Raw genomic sequence first — 17,365 nt, forward strand, 5'->3', positions numbered from 1 at the left:
AGGATGGGTAAGTATAATGATGGAAAAACAATTCTAAGATTTTCCTTGCTGATATTGGGGAAGATTCTGTATGTTGTCATTGTTGCATAGTTTTTACTTTGTTATTTTTGTTTCTTTGCTTTTGTTTATTTTTGAGAACAGAGAATGTCTTTGGCTCAACTTAGTCACAGGCAAGGATTTCCACACATGACAGAGTGGCCTAATTACTTTGGCACAAAAAGGAGACTGGAATCCTGAGACATCTGAGTGAAAGATGTCTCTTACAAACTTATGGCTCTCAAACAGAATGACAACACATGAAAAATCAGGAACATGGCTCCATGATACCCTAGCAAGCACCAAAAATTTCCAGGTTTCTAAAGTAAAGTCAGTTCGAAATGGGGCGTGTGTGTGCGTGTGTGCATGTGCACACTGGACTGCCTTTTCTATTTAAGTTATTTGTTCATAATATCTACAAGATTTTTATAATATTTATCTTCCCCACATGAATAAACCTGATGGATACTTCAGGTATAGCATTTATGAGCAAATGGAATGTTTATTATAAGTTTCTCATTCTAAACTTTTGTGCCAGCATCATGAGAGACAGAGACTACATTGGCAATTTCATACAAGTATTCCCCCCAAAAAGAAACACTTCTGGCCTTCCGATATCTTTGCCTCTCATGTTTTTTTTTCCTGCCTACAACTTTGGCCTTAATGAAAGTGAGAAATGGCTTTTTCATTCCACACAAAGTGTTGCCTTGCAACTGAAGAGCAATCAACATACAGAACTTGGAGAAGAGTTACGTGCCCCACATGAATGAACTAAAATCTACTTTTAGAATCATTTTCCTTATGATACTGTTCCTGATTTCAGTGGCCTAAAAATAAAGCCTTTCTTTTGAATATGACTCATTTGGAGCCAATGTTCTAAAGATATATGAATGTGAATGCCATTGAATAATTTGATGGGACTGTGCAAAGCAAATAGAGCAGTTCGAGTCCTTGCCAGTGGAATAGAGGAAAACTGAACACAAGAACCTTAATCTGCACAAGTAAACTGTCCTACTCAAACACGTACAGAAAGAATCAGACGATTAGCCAGCGGCAGGTTTTTATATATAGCAAACAAACCCAATTACATGGGGAGGAATATTCAAGCACCACATAAAAAGTTATCAGAGGGCCTGCAGAGATTCCCCCTGGAGCTTCCTAGTACAGATTCAGTAGCCAGTAATTTCTACTTTCCTAGATAATGTGCAAGGACCATGGTGCTGATTAGCCCTTAAATCACACTCTCCCAGGAAAAGTAAAGCCTTTAATTTCGTTAACGGGCAGAGATGTGTCCCGGCTTTTTTCTTTTTCACCTTCAACACTTCTTTGGCAGTTTAAAGACATGGTGTGAGAATGCACATCTGTGTATCTGTGTGTCAGTCGGCGCAAAAATCAGCGTTGAAGATTTTGCTCCTTTGAGATCTATACTAAGAATCCTCACTAAATTAATAAGAAAAGTTTCTCCATTAAATCCAATTTGGAATCAGCATCTGAGTTTGAATTAAGGGAAGGACTGCGTGTGGGTTTTTTTCCCTAATATTATCTAAAACTATTCTCTCAAATCCTGCTGATATTTACGTTCTCTGGTGCCTAGATGGCAATGAAGACAGAGAAAGAGATGGGAGAAATGAAGTCAGTCATATGTCTATCTTTGTTAAATTAACTGGGAGCCTCTTGAAAGAAAGTTCATGCCCTGGTCACCCTTATATAATCCAGGGCTATAATGATATCTAGTGCCTACTAGGTACTTGGTGCAAAACATTTTTAGTGTTCACCATTTAGGAAGAAGAGAAGTGTTCAAACCATAAAAGTAAAGAAAGAAATCAAAAGGAGAAAAATTAACAATTTTGTCTACTTAAAAAAAAACTGTATAGATCAGAATTGTAATAAAATCAAAAACAGAAAGAAACAAAAATAATTACACCAAATAAGACAACGATATGAATTTGAATATATATTGGCTCCAGACAACTCATTAACACCTTAGCAACATGAACAAATAATCCACAGGAGAAATAAACATAAACATAAAAATATGTTCAGGTTCACCATCAATAAAGTGTCATTTTTATTTTTCAAGTTAGAGATAGCATCAACTGACATATGTTCAAGCTGACATACCATCAACCAATATACCAAAAACTAATATATGGACAAATATAAGGTAATATGACATTTGTCTTCATTAGAAAAGAAATAACTATAGGCATTGGATATGGTATACGACCATGAAACAATGTCAGTTATCTTATATTAATAGAATAATTCTGTTTTTATTTTTTCAGTTCTTTGTCCAACTTGCTTGTAAATTCATAAATTGACAGACATATTTGTCATCCTGCAAATACAAGGCTTTCTTATGAACAGAGAATGAGATTTTCTCTTTCTCTGTGCCTCCTATCTTTCTACCTCTCATATGCAAAATGGATTTATAGTTGCATCTGCTTTTCTTCCCTCACACTGAACATGGTCTAGTTACCTGCATCTACACAAAGCATTACTGAATACTCAGCTCAGGGAAAATAATAGAGTGAAAGTAAATATTAAACCAGCCCTCTGGAGTTTTCATGGTCTGCTTCTTTGCTGGAAGCAAAGATGGATAAAAGTATTTACCTCTTAAATGTTTACCTAATACTGTATGAAGCAATGACCTTAAATGGTCTTTACAGTTCATAGACCACACACACAAAATTATGAATGAGCAATTTTTATTCCTCTGAAAGTAATGGTTCTGGCACACTCTCCTCCTCTTCTAGAGGACCGCCTATACTATTCACTGGTAAAATTACTATGATTCATAGATGGCAGTGACCAAGTTCTGAATTTAGACTAAGGTGGGAGATGTAAAGGAATAAATAGCAAAGAAAAACTGTCAGAGCTTCATTAGAGAAGGTTGAAACAGTTGACTTGAGTTTCCAAACTTGACCTTGAGTAATCAGTCAACTAATAGAGCTTCCTATGTGTGAGGGTCTAAATTCGAACTTCAATTACCAGGCAGGCAAAGTAAATGAACCAAAGTATGGCAGGAAATCTGTCCTATTAGGAAGTATCTCATCTACAGCTAGCAGCAGCCACTCGAATGACTTTGTTTTTGTTCTTTTCCTTATGCAAGAATACAGTTCCAGTGATGCCATAACTTCTGGGTTTTGAAAGAAATCAGAAACTGAAGCCCATATCTAAAACTTACATTAAAATAAAAATTGAAAACAAACTCATTTTTAAAATATGCAATAGGCTAATTAAAACACATGTGCTGATAAGATTCAGCCCTTAGGTTGCCATTTCCAAATTTTGGGTATGGCATTGTGGTAGACACTGTAGGGATACACACTGAAGTGTAAGATTTCGCTGCCTTCAAAAACCTTTCAATGGAGACGAGAAGCAGGGGTACACATAGAAAAATGTCATAAAAATATAGAGATGGGAGAGAGATCCAAGATGGCTGACCACTAGCAGCTCGGGCTCGTAGTTCCCAGTGAAAGCGCAGAGAACGAGAAGACGCCACACTTTCAGATGAATATTTCTTGCTCACGGACCAGGAGATTCCCAGCAGAGGAGCCCCATGTGTCTCCAGGGCGACTATTGTGGCCGGCGCGGCGGTTTTGGTGGTGCCTTAGCACGCCAGTTTTTGGTGCAGAGTCTGGAGATTCCCGGGCAGAAAAGCACCATCAATCTTAACACCGCTATTTTGGCCGGCACAGTGGACTGCTCAGATTTCGGCGCTGGGAATCAACAAGTTGGACGTCTGCTCAGAGACCTAGTTAGAAAGTCAGTAATTACAAAGACAACAGACGGATAAATATATAATGAAGGGAAGAAATAAGCATAAAAAGGCAGAGAATACTCAAAATCAGAATGCCTCTCCCTCTACAGGGGATCGCAATTCCTCATCAGTAACGGAACAAGGCTTAATAGATTACGAGTGTGTTCCAATAACAGAAGCAGGTTTCAAAACGTGGGTGATAAGAAACTTCCGTGAATTAAAAGAACTTGTTCTAACTCAATGCAAAGAAACTAAGAACCTTGAAAAAAAGTTTGACAAAATGTTAACGAGAATAGACAATTTAGAGAGGAATATAAGTGAATTGATGGAGCTAAAATACACAACACGAGAACTTCGCGAAGCATGCACAAGTTTAAACAGTCGAATTGATCAAGTAGAAGAAAGGATATCAGAAGTCAAGAACCAGCTCAGTGAAATGAAACGAGAAGACAAGATTGGAGAAAAAAGGATAAAAAGGAATGAGCAAAGTCTCCAGGAAATATGGGACTATGTGAAAAGACCTAATTTACGTTTGATAATGTGATGAAGAGAATGAATCCAAGTTGGAAAATACTCTTCAGGATATCATTCAGGAAAACTTTCCCAACCTAGCAAGACAGGGTAATAGTCAACTCCAGGTAATACAGAGAACACCACAAAGATATTCTTCAAGAAGACCAACCCCAAGGCACATAATTGCCAGATTTATTAGGGTTGAAATGAAGGAGAAAATACTAAGGGCAGCCAGAGAGAAAGGTCAGGTTACCCATAAAGGGAAACCTATCAGACTTACAGCAGATCTCTCAGCAGAAACCCTGCAAGCCAGAAAAGAGTGGGGACCAATATTTAACATCCTTAAAGAAAAGAACTTTCAACCAAGAATTTCCTATCCAGCCAAACTAAGCTTTATGAGTGAAGGAAAAATTAAATCTTTTGCGAACAAACAAGTACTTAGAGAGTTCACCACCACCAGGCCTGCTTTACAAGAGCTTCTGAAAGAAGCACTATACATATAAAGGAACAACCAATATCAGCCTTTCCAAAAATATATCAAAAAGAAAAGAACATTAACACAACGAAAAATTTACACTAACTAATGGGCAAAACAGCCAGCTAGCATCAAATGCCAGTATTAAAATTATATATATTCTAATCGGATAAAAAGCCAAAACCCATTGGTATGCTGCATCCAGACCTATCTCACATGCAACGATACACAAAGACTCAAAACAAAGAGAAGGAGGAAGATTTATCAACCAATCAGAGAGTAAAAATAAACAAATAAATAAAAAGCAGGAGATGCAACTCTCGCCTCTGATAAAGTAGACTTTAAAGCAACAAAGAGCATAAGAGGCAAAGAAGGACATTACATAATGGCAAAAGGATCAATGTAACAAGAAGAGCTAATGATTTTATAGATCAACGAGACAGAAAATTAACAAGGACATCCAGGACTTGAACTCAGACCTGGAACAAGTAAACTTAATAAACATTTATAGAACTCTCCACTTCAAATACACAAAACATACATTACCACCTCACACCTATTCCAAAAATGACTACATAATTGGAAGTAAATCACTCCTCAGTAATCGCATAGCATTTCATAGGTTTAAATGAAATATTGATTGGCTGCTCGTTTGTTATTTTCTTCCCTTATTCCTTCCTGTTTACATTAAGTATAATTATTGGTATAAAAGAGATTTTCAATACCCATTACTAAAATGCATTCTAGCCTGGGCAAGAAATCAATACTCCCATTCTCTCTCTTTCTCTTCCTTTTTCCTCCTCTTCTTTATTCTTTTTCTTTTTCTTTCTAAAAAAAAAAAAAAAAAAAAAGAGATACCTCCCTCCCTCCCTCCCTCCCTTCATCCTACCATTCCTCCCTCCATCCCTTTCTCCCTCCTTTTTTTCTTCCTGCCTGCCTGACTGGCAAACTGGCAGCCATGAGGCTCACATGGGGAAGGTAGGACTCAGCAAGATGGAGTGGTAGCTTAGTGTAATTGAGGCTCATGCCAATGAGGATTGGAAGGCTGTGGATAATGTGGACCAAGTTTCTCAGTGCTGAAATAGAGAACTACAAATATGGAAAAAGGGACACTTAGAATAAACCTAGAATATTGAAGGTTTTGGGATAAAGACATATTTTAACGTATATGCTTATCTATGTAAATACATGTGGAAAGATGTAGAAATAGAGATGTGTGTGCATCTGTGTGTGTGTGTATGTGTGTAATTGTGTTTACACATCATTTTGAATTCTCCTCCTGAGAAGACTGGGAACAGTGGCTTTCAGTGCAGATTTTGGTTTTCATATACATTTTCACTAAAAGAAGGCAAAAATAGGGCAGTAAAATTCATTTATTATTCATTTTCTGAGTCAGAAAGTAAAAAAATAAAAATTAAAAAGCACAGAGAATAGAGAAACATTATGAGAAGAAATAAAGACGCAGCTACCCTGAAAGAGTTTCCATGGATAAAATTTGAAGCAATTATTCTGAGAATTTAAAAAAAATTATAACCTAACTTACTGGATAAAATGGAACTCACGAGACCCCACCAATAAGGAGAGAAATCTTAAGAAGGAAGGAAGGAAGAATATAACAGTTAAGAAACGTAGATAGAAGAACTATTAGAATTGGAAGATCATCATTATTCAACCATCATAGTTGCAAAATTATTTCAACTAGTTATTACAAAAAAGAGACATTGGTACACACTAACATTACCAAAGTAACAGTATACTGAAAGTGGCATGTTTACACATTCTCAAGATATCACACCACAACATACTTAACAAAGAGCAGCTTCAGAGTAGGTTGCACTATCTTGGTCATGTAATAAAAGTTGATTTCACAAGTAATCAGAAAAAGAGGCACTGTGAAGAATCTGATTGGTTATAATATTAATGTGAAATAAAACCATCATATAAATCTAATCTGAAGAAACATCCTACTGACACTTTAACAGCATGAGATGCTGTTGTTGCATCTGGTTTTTTATTCCTTTTCTTCTTTTAGCTTCTGTTACACAGCTATCAGTGTTTTTTTTCTCTCTCTCTCATTCTTCTTTTTATGCTTTCTGCTAACATACTCTCCAGAGTCCAGCTTCTCCCCTTCAGTGTTTTTATCATTCATTTTCATGACTTTTGTTTCTTCCTCTGATTCTCTAGCTCAGAGATTCAGACCCACATGGCTAAACTTCTACTGGTAAATATCTCTTAGATGTCTAATGGATGGCCAACATTCAGGTTCACTTTCTCTTCCAGGCTAGATGTCCTCCCCCTTTCTTATTTCAGTGAATGATATCGTTCTGCCAGTTGTCTAAGTCTGAAACTCCATCCTCCTTGTCACAACCACTCCCTCATAACCACATGCAAACAATCATCATGTCTTTTCTATTTTATTTCATACCTGTTGAACTGCTCCACTGGATTCTTTCAAACACCTCATACTTACTCTCCCTGCTTACAGTTTCGCATTTTTCTGATCAATTTCCCATTCTGTAGCCACAGTGCCAATCCTAAAAGGCAAATTCAACAATCAATTTCTTCAGATACTTTTCTTAGAAAGCAAAGTTAAAGCTAAAAATTGATACTTATAAAGCTTACTTGACACTCCCCCACCTCAATCCCAAGCTCTATGTTCTAGCCTGTTCCTGGGAGTCTCTAAGATTCTGCACGTCAGTCATTACCACTTACTGCTTACTCCAAGACCAACCTTCCCTTTAACACCAAATATATTTCTTTTGTTGCTTCAGACTAAATCATGTTTCTCTTCCGTTTGTACTGACAGCACTTATTTTATTTTTTGTTGTGCTCATTGATCTATTTTTTTCACTGTCTCTTTTATTTTATTTATTTTATTTTATTTTTTGAGTTTTATCCCTTGGTTGCCAGGCTGAAGTGCAGTGGCATGATCTTGGCTCACTGCAACCTCTGCCTCCCAGGTACAAGCAATTCTTCTGCCTCAGCCTCCTGAGTCACTGGGACTACAGGCATGTGTCACCATGCCCAGCTCGGTTTTGTATTTTTAGTAGAGACGGGGTTTCACCATGTTGGTCAGGCTGGTCTCAAACTCCTGACCTAAGGTGATCCATCCACCTCAGCCTCCCAAAATGTTGGGATTACAGATATAAGCCATCACACCTGGCCCACTAACTGTCTCTTAAAGAGTTTTCTAATTCTTCTGACTGTATCAGAAATAAATCTTCTATTCACTATTAGTTTGACTTGGACACTTAATAATATCTGCATTTCTTTTTTATTTAAAGTGTAATTCAGGAACAAGCTGTCCACAAGATAAGTGGTAGTTACAGATCCACGGTATGTGCTCAGACAGAGCTAACCCCCTAGACTGAGGGCTGATCACTAAGGCAGAAGGCCCTCACTCCACATCAGTGTTCAGATGATATCCAGCATAATGTTTTACAAACAATTTGGAAAAAAATCTTCTTCTTGTCTATATGAATGACTTTTATGCATCTTTAGAGTCAGAGAAATCCCTAAACTCTATAATAAAAATGAAAACCTTTCTTATTCTGAGCAAACAGAAAGCACACATGCAATGATTTACCACTTAAGTTTCCATAAAATGCTGTCTTTTCCAAGGTGCTACTCAGGCCTTCGTGATAACACCACTTTCTCTGATCTTTTACAGCGCTTGGAGTCAATAGCATCTTAGCATGCAGATTTTCATTAGAGCCTGTTTAGCACTGTTCTGCACATATTCCCTGTATCTTTCCCTAAGAATACTCTCCCATGTCACTCTTGTGTTCTTATCCTGAAAAACTCCAACTTTTAGGTACCAATTTAAAAACTCATCTTCCCTTTGTGCTTGTCTCTGATTTGTCCCTCATTCCAAATGATTTCAAGTATTTCTCACCTTAGTCCATATTCTATAACAACAATTAACGAATAGTAATAGCCACATTTGTTTTTATTTTCTGCCTGATCATAAGCTCATCAAAGGCAAGAATTTCAAATTAATCCTTGCACCCACTGGTTTCCAGCAATTTCCTGACATACAGATGGCATTTTAAAAGCATTCATTAAATTAAATTGAACTAAAATGTTACTTATATGTATCCAATTCTAACTTAGCTTTATTTTGGGTATCAATTGTATAATATTTATAGCAACTTTATTGCGATATTATTAGTATTTCATAAAATTCATCTTTTTAAAGTGCTCATTTTAGTGGGTTTTAGTATGTTTACAGAGGTCTACAATCACTAGCATTATCTAATTTTAGCACAATTTCAACACACCAGAAATAAGTCCTGTATCCTTTAGAAGCTACCCTTTATTACTCCTCCCTTTTGCCCCTTAAAACCAATAATCTACTTTGTGCCTCTATATATTTGCATATTCCAAACTTTTTATACAACTGGCATCATACATTATATGGCATTTTTCCTCTAGCTTCTTTAAAGGCATAATGTTGTAGGGTTCATCCATGATGTAGCATGTATTAGGACTTTATTCCTTATATGGCCAAATAGTATTTCATTTCAGGGATACATATTCATCAGTTGATATACATTTGGGTTCTTCCTAATTTTTGGCTATCATTAATGATGCTGCTATGAATATTTGTGTAAAAGTTTATGCTCATAGATGTTTTAAATTCTCCTGTGGGTCCTATGGTAACTCCATGTTTAATATTTTGAGGGAACGCCAAACTATTTTCTAAAGTGAGTGCACTGTTTGACATTCACACCAGCAATGTACAAAAGGTTCCAAAGTCTTTTTCCTTTTCTTTTTTTTTTTTTGAGACAGAGTCTCACTCTGTCACCCAGGCTGGAGTGCAGTGGCACAATCTCAGCTCACAGGAACCTCCACTTTCCAGATTCAAGAGATTCTCCTGCCTCAGCCTCCAGAATAGTTGGGATTACAGGCGTCTGCCACCACGCCCAGCTAATTTTTGCATTTTTAGTATAGACTGGGTTTCACCATGTTGGCCAGGATGGTATTGATCTCCTGACTTTGTGATCTGCCTGCCTTGGCCTCCCAGAGTGCTGGGATTACAAGCTGTGAGCCAACGCACCTGGCCTTATTATATTTTTAGAATATTTTCTTTTCTTTTTTTTTTTTTTGAGATGAAGTCTCACTCTGTCATCCAGGCTGGAGTGCAATGGCATGATCTTGGCTCACTGCAACCTCGCCTCCCAGGTTCAAGCAATTCTCTGCCTCAGCCTCCCAGGTAGCTGGGATTACAGATGCCCACCACCACACCCAGCTAATTTTTGAAATTTTTTTTTCAATAGATAGAGATGGGGTTTCACCATCTTGACCAGGCTGGTCTTGAACTCCTGACCTCGTGATCCACCAGCCTCAGCCTTCCAAAGTACTGGGATTACAGGCGTGAGTCACTGCACCAGGCCATGTTCCAATTTCTATACATTCTCACCAACGTTTGTCATTGTCCATTTCTTTTTCTTATAAATGATGAGTCCAACTTCTGCTTAAAAAGTTATGTATGCTTTTGGTCAGGCGCTGTGGCTCACACCTGTAGTCCCTGCACTTTGTGAGGCTGAGGTGGGCGGTTCACTTGAGGTCCAGAGTTAGAGACCAGCCTGGCCAACATGGTGAAACTCCATCTCTACTAAAAGTACAAAAATTAGCTGGGTGTGGTGGTCGCACCTATAATCCCAGCTATTCAAGAGGCTGAGGCAGGAGAATCACTTGCACCCAGGAGGCAGAGGTTGCAGTAAGCCAAGATTGCATCATTGCACTCCAGCCTGGGCGAAGAGTGAGACTCCATCTCAAAACAAAAATAACAAAAAAAGTTATGTGTGCTTCTTTCAGGCCTGACCACAGTAATTACAAAGTCTTTTCTCTCAGGCCTCACGAGAGAAAGTTTCCTTCCCCATACCAGACGTGGAGCACAAGTTCATTGCATCTCTGAAGGGATTTGCAGTCAGAGAATCAGCCCCTTTAACACGGGATTATACTTCAACATGGAATTTGGAGGGAATACCATATCAATATTTATAAGGCATATCATTCTGTAGTTTTATTTTCTTATGTGTTTCTCTGATTGTTTCCTTTTTAACACGGTCATACTGAACTCATAGGATAAATTGGAAAGTGTTTCCCCCTTTCAATTTTTGTATAAGAATTTGATAGATAGATATTAAATCATCTTGATATATTTGATAAAATTTACTGGTGAAGCCATCTGGACCTGAGATTCCTTTGTGGGTAGTTATTTTTTAATCACTAATTCAATCTCCTTACTTGTCATAAGTATATTAAGATTGATTATTTTTTCTTAAGTAAGTTTCATTAGTTCACATTTTTTAAGTCCATTTCATCTAGAAAAGGTAACTTTTGACATACAATTCTTCATAGTATTCTCTTATAATTTTTATTTCTGTAAGGCTGAAAGTGATTTCCCCTTATTCATTCTTGATGTTTATAGTTTCAGTCTTTTGTCTTTTTTTCTGGTTAGTCAGCTAAAGTTTTGCCAATTTGGTTGTTCTTTTTCATAGAACCAACTTTTGGTCTTGTCAGCTTTGCTCTATTTTCTATTTTAGTTATTTCTGCTCTAATTTTAGTTGTATCTTTCCTTATGCTTGTTTTGAATTTAGTTTGCACTCTTTTACAGTTTCTCAATGACAAGGTTATTGAGTTGAGATTTCTACTTTCTTTTTCAGTGGGAATTACAATGATAATTTTCCTCTACAAACTGCTTTAGCTGCATCCCATAAATGTTAGTCTCTTATGTTTTCATTTTTATTGATCTCTATTTTTTAAAATTTTTCTTGTGGCTTCTTTTCTATTTATATTCATGTTGTTTAATTTACATGTATTTGTGAATTTGCCAAAGTTCTTCCTGTTATTGACTCCTAATTTTATTCTATTGATATCAGCAAATATTCTTTCTAGAATTTCAATCCTTTTAAATACAGTTGAGCTTCTATTAATGCCTAATATATGGCTTATGCTAAAGAATGCTTCATGTGCACTTGACAGGAATGCATATTTAGGTATTCTTGGGTAAGGTGTTCTATAAATAGAAATTGTTAGTTCTAGCTGAATAATAGTGTTTAAATCATGTATTTCCATATTGCTATTCTGTTTAGCTGTTCTATCCATAATAAAAGTATTCATTAGTATTTCCTACAATTATTGCTGAATGGTCTATTTCTCCCTTCAATGCTTTAGCTTTTTTGAATTCATGTATTTTACTGCTTATTGTTAGGTGTATATATGTTTATAACTATTATGTCTTTCTGATATACTGGTCATTTTATAATTTTAAAATGTCCTATTTTGTCATTAGAAATAAAATGTGTCTTAAATCATATTTTGTCTGCTATTAATATAGCCTCTCTAGTTATTTTTTAGTTATTGTTTATACAGTATAACTTTTACATTGTTTAAATTGTTCCTTAAATCAGACAGAAAAGTCATAGATATGCAAAATGAGTTACAATATGCACTTAGGTCACTATCTTTACTTGTGCTCCTTATTTATTCCTTTGGGTTTGAGATACTATATAATATTCTGTAGAGTATCCTGAGTTACTATATAGTGTCATGTTACACATGCATGATAATTTATTCCAAATGTTAATTTACCATGTGATGTTTTCAATGGTTTGTTTTTATAGCCCTCCCTAGTCATATGTTTAGAAGTTGATTCCTGGCATTGGAACATCGTTTATTTGGCAATTGGTATCTATCATTAATTCCTGAACATAATCTCCAGCTCCCTCTCCATAGACATAGCACAGATTCTATTATGCAGAAGCCACATGCCTTGTATATCAAAATGTCTCTTTAATCATCATCCAATCATGACATACAACGACATCTGAATATATATTTATTTATCTACTTAACATACAGAAAAGTCTTTATTAAGTTAAAGCTTCACATTGAAATCTATTTCAGTATACAACTGCCTCCCTTGCCAGAAGTTTGCACTTCTTCCAAAAATGGTCTCCTATTTTCCAACCTCATGTGAACCTTTAATGAACATTCAGAAAATGCCAACTTGTACACACAGTAACATTCTCACCTCATAATTCTTATCCTCCATATAGTAGTACATTCCTAGAGAATAGAGTTACCTGAAAATGTAACAGGGAGCTTTCTCATGAATTATCAGAGCAAAGTTATTACTCATTAGTAAGTAGTAATTAGACTTGGAAAGCTTATGACTGGCCTGACATATGATGCAAGGTTAAAGAATGATTTGTATACCTATACACACAATTCTCAGCTATTAGGAATAATTTTTCTTGTTTGTTAAATCTCATCTTTCTGAGTTTCCTTCAAATACTAATGATAATAAAATCAATCTTGGGAAATTTATTGAAAAAATAAATAAAAGATCTTGTTTAGTTTTTGCTTTACTTTGTAATTTTTTTTCTTTTTCTCTACTGTTTTGTCGCCTTACCTAGATTTTTACTTTTATAGATAGATAGTGCCTTCTCATTCCAATGTTAAAGTAAATTATCTTGTACAAAGATTTAATTATACACTATTTTAAGCTTTTTTGTGTATTTACTTATATTTATTATAATTGTTATTATTAATACTGTTACTATAATGATCATGATTATTGTGAGAATTATTATTGTTTTACAGAGTGAACTACAAAGAGAATTTTCTCCAAACAAATCTGATGAAGGCTAATCCTTGAGGATATGCTTCTAGAGACTTATGGAACCACTCGAATCACAGTTATTAGATTTTCACCAGATTTATTTTGCATGGGTCATGCCCTGTTCCAGTAAACATTGCTCCTAAATTTATTAAGCTTGGCAAATAGCTAAAAACTGTTTTGACAAATAGTTTATCCAAACCTCTCAGTAAAGAATGTGCCAGACACAGGGCTCAGAGAGAACTCATCTATATGCCTCTCATATTTCCCCGCAGCTACTTTTTTGAGAGCTGTGACAAGAATCTTTTAATAGAAGGAAGTCTATAGTACACTTTTAAAATACCTTTTTTTCCCTCTCTGCCTCTTCCTGCTCTTCTTTGATCTTCTTTGCTTCTCATGTTTCCACAAATTTTCCCTCTTTCAACCTACAAAAACAGTAATGAATACTTATGAGAGGGAACTTAGACTAGCTTAGGCTACCTCAGGACTTCATTTTCAGAAAATTAGTTAAGAAGACATAAGTCTGGGGAGCTCTTGGGTGACAGTTGGGTTGGAATTGTGTAAGGAATTCTGCAATTGTGATCAGAGAATAGAATCTTTCATCCCTGAATGTCAGTCTCCAAGAAATAAGGAAGAAAACTTATGTAGTGATTTGGTCTAGTTAGTTAATCTTTCTACTTTTCTAGTTATTCAACAATAAGTCTAAGGGCTATGATGCTTAGATGATAGCTAATGGGGTAATATGTCATCTTTTTAAGATAAATGAAAATATTTGCTAGTTGAGAAATAATTAAAATTTAAGCAGATGTATAGAAGGTACACATGTGCAATGAATTACAATTAAGTTAAAATGTAGTCCTTGAGTTCAATTTGTTATATTTTAAATTATTTTAGAAATTTGGAGATTTGTAATTATAATAATCATACCATGCTTGTTATCTTTTATAACAATAGCTCACATTTATTGAACATTTAATTTTTGACAGATACTGTTCTAAACTATATAAATTACTCAATTTATATATATTTTTAAATAGCTCATATTTATTGAACATTTATTTTTTGACAGGTACTGTTCTAAACTATATATATAAAATACTCAATTTATATATATAAACACTCAATAAAACTATATATATAGTTTATATATATAAAAAACATTCAATTCTTTGAGTTAAATATTATTATTTTACTACATATAGCTGAGGAAACACAAATTCTTTTCTTAAGTAATGTATTCAATGTCACACATTTAGAAACCCAAGGAAATAGAATTCAAAACAATGTAATGCTATATCCAGTTTTAAGGGTGTCCAAGATTTGTTTTATTTAGGTATGGTAGGTAAGATGTACAGATACAGAAATGATTGTCATAAATGAGCACATTTACTTCTATTCTCTAGAAACAGAGGCATAGCACATCACGCATAAGGGCCACAGAGGGAAGTACCAGGGTCAGTCAAGGGTCAGATGAACAACAGGAAAATATGGGCAAGAGCTTTATTGTGACTTCTGCAGGAAAGAATAGGAAAGGCAGGGTAAACTGACTTTAAATTGGCTAGTTTGAATAATTTCTACAGGCTTCAGGACATAAGTGATATACCTAGTTGTCTGGTATGGGACTCTGGAGTGATTAAGGCAAGTGCTCAGTGGACCAGGTGTGAGAGCTCGACAGAGTAGGTGGTAGAGTATGGGTTCTGGATTGGTTGATAGACATTTAAAAGCATACTCACTGGTAGTTGTTTGCAATCTCAAAGAACTAGCTATCCCTGAGAAGGACACTTGCCCCACAGTCAGCAGGGCCTCAGATGTCAAAGCACTGAAAAACAGAAAATAAAAGAAATAATCAATATTTTTCTCCTGTCCCACATCCACTGTGCTGTAAACCTGTCTTATCAAAACTCACTGTCTTTGCCTTATTCATCAGGGTTTCCTTGGTATTTTGAATAACTATTTTCCTTCAGTGGAAAACTTTTGATGAATCATTTAAGTCTATCTAACCATGACTTTACATAGAGAAAAGCTTAAATATGTAGACTATATAAAGGACAAACACAAACAACATACATTGAAATTACATATGAATTTTTACATGTAGAAATTTATTATACATAATTTATATAACCATTATTTTGATTGCATGAAAAATGAAAAGAACATAGGAGGCAGGATAACTATTTCACTCCATGTCAGCTAGTGTCAATATGACATCCAACTAAAATAATAAGTCTTATTTGTAATGGCAATTAAAACTTTAATCTGATCCCTCAGTAAGAAATGGTCGCAATTATTCAAAAGGTTGGAATGTATATTAGCCTTGATCAGTGGATTTCCAAAGAATTTTCAAAAAATATTTTGCTTAAAATATCTTAGTAATTTATTGTAGAAAACATACAAAAGCAAAAGTGTTCTTGCTTTGGAAAACTAAGGAAAAACCTGGCCTGCCACCTCTACTTATTTTGGCTGTTCCTGGGTGACATGGGGTAAAATAGTCTGAAGAAAAAGAATATTGGGAATGACAATCCCTGAGAAACACAGTTGTAAACCTCTAGAATAGATCTCTGATATCTCGCCCTATGCCATACTCCATGATCCTCATAATCTCAACTTGGTGTCAATAGTGTCCAGTCAGTTTAAAACACTAGGAAGACATGTTACAGGTTAGAGTGGAGTTAGAAAAGCTCCTGGGGATTATGGAGATTAGTGATTTTAATCAGTATTGGCCCCAACATTATCTTATTTGGTCTTATGAGGACAGCCTATCTTTCCAGTTTATAACTTGGTGCCCTACATCTTGCACAAAGGTAAAACTCACTCTAGCCCCTTTGTCTATGATAACTAGAGAAATGTCATTAAATTCCTATCTATCTTTAATCTCCCTTGGTATTTATAAAGATGGATAAAGTGGTTATTATATTAATACTTAAAATCATAGATATAACCAAAATGCGTAATATTAATGTATAAACTGTCAACATCACATGGTGGTAATGTACTGCATACTAAGATGGTTATTGCCCGTCCACACTAAGCTGCTCTGGAAGAGTCTCATTTGGGCATCACTTAATGGGTTTGCATTACTACTACCAATTAATGTTCAATAAATTCATATATATTTATGAAACCAAATCCGTAGGCTTTCTTTCATTCAGTATCTTACCATGACAATAGTGATATTCATGTCAGAGTTTTAACTATACAATGAAATGTCTATGTAAATTTCTGTACACTTAGATTAAGTAAAAATATAATGAGCCATATCAGACACAGAATTTCAAGTATTAACTATGAATCATTCCTTGCCCAAAAATTAGAAAAATATTTAGCAAAACTAAACATGGTCCAGTAGGTTTTCTTTTGGATTATTCTGGCTATCAATGGCTGATGGTCCCTAGAGTTTCTATGTTGATGTGGACTGGAAAGATCACTTAGTAAAACAATTGTAGAGAATTGTCATTAAATTCTGTTTACAATTCCCAGGTTCATTCTTTACTGCATTGCCAACTTCTATTTCTCTAGCTTTACCAACCACACTCAGCTGTGAAATGCTTGCATTTGAAGTTTGTCCTTCCTTAATATTTCACTTGAAAACATTAAAAAATTACTTTTTCGTGTAGAACAGGTCTCTGCTCTGCATCTACTCTAACAACAACAACAACAAAAATCAGGAACTTCCTCTGCATTGCTGAATAGCTCTGGTACTCTTCTCTGGCATGTTTTGGTTCTTTCTGTAACAATCTTAGATAGACTGATCAATAGATTGAAAGGTCAATCCATAACTTTTTTTTTTTTTTTTTTTTTTTTTTTTGCTGTATCTGTCTTTCTATTTGTCTCTTCTCACCCTTCCCTACCTGTACTCCATGGGGTATGTTACCTAATTTTATAACGAATTATTAAAAGTCCTTGCTTTTTGGAAGGTGAGAAGTTTTTGGTTTTGCTTTTTTCTCCC

This window comes from Aotus nancymaae, unplaced genomic scaffold, assembly GCF_030222135.1.
Source record: "Aotus nancymaae isolate 86718 unplaced genomic scaffold, 86718_ANA_hifiasm-v0.15.2.pri h1tg000020l, whole genome shotgun sequence".
In the NCBI taxonomy this organism is placed as follows: Eukaryota; Metazoa; Chordata; class Mammalia; order Primates; family Aotidae; genus Aotus; species Aotus nancymaae.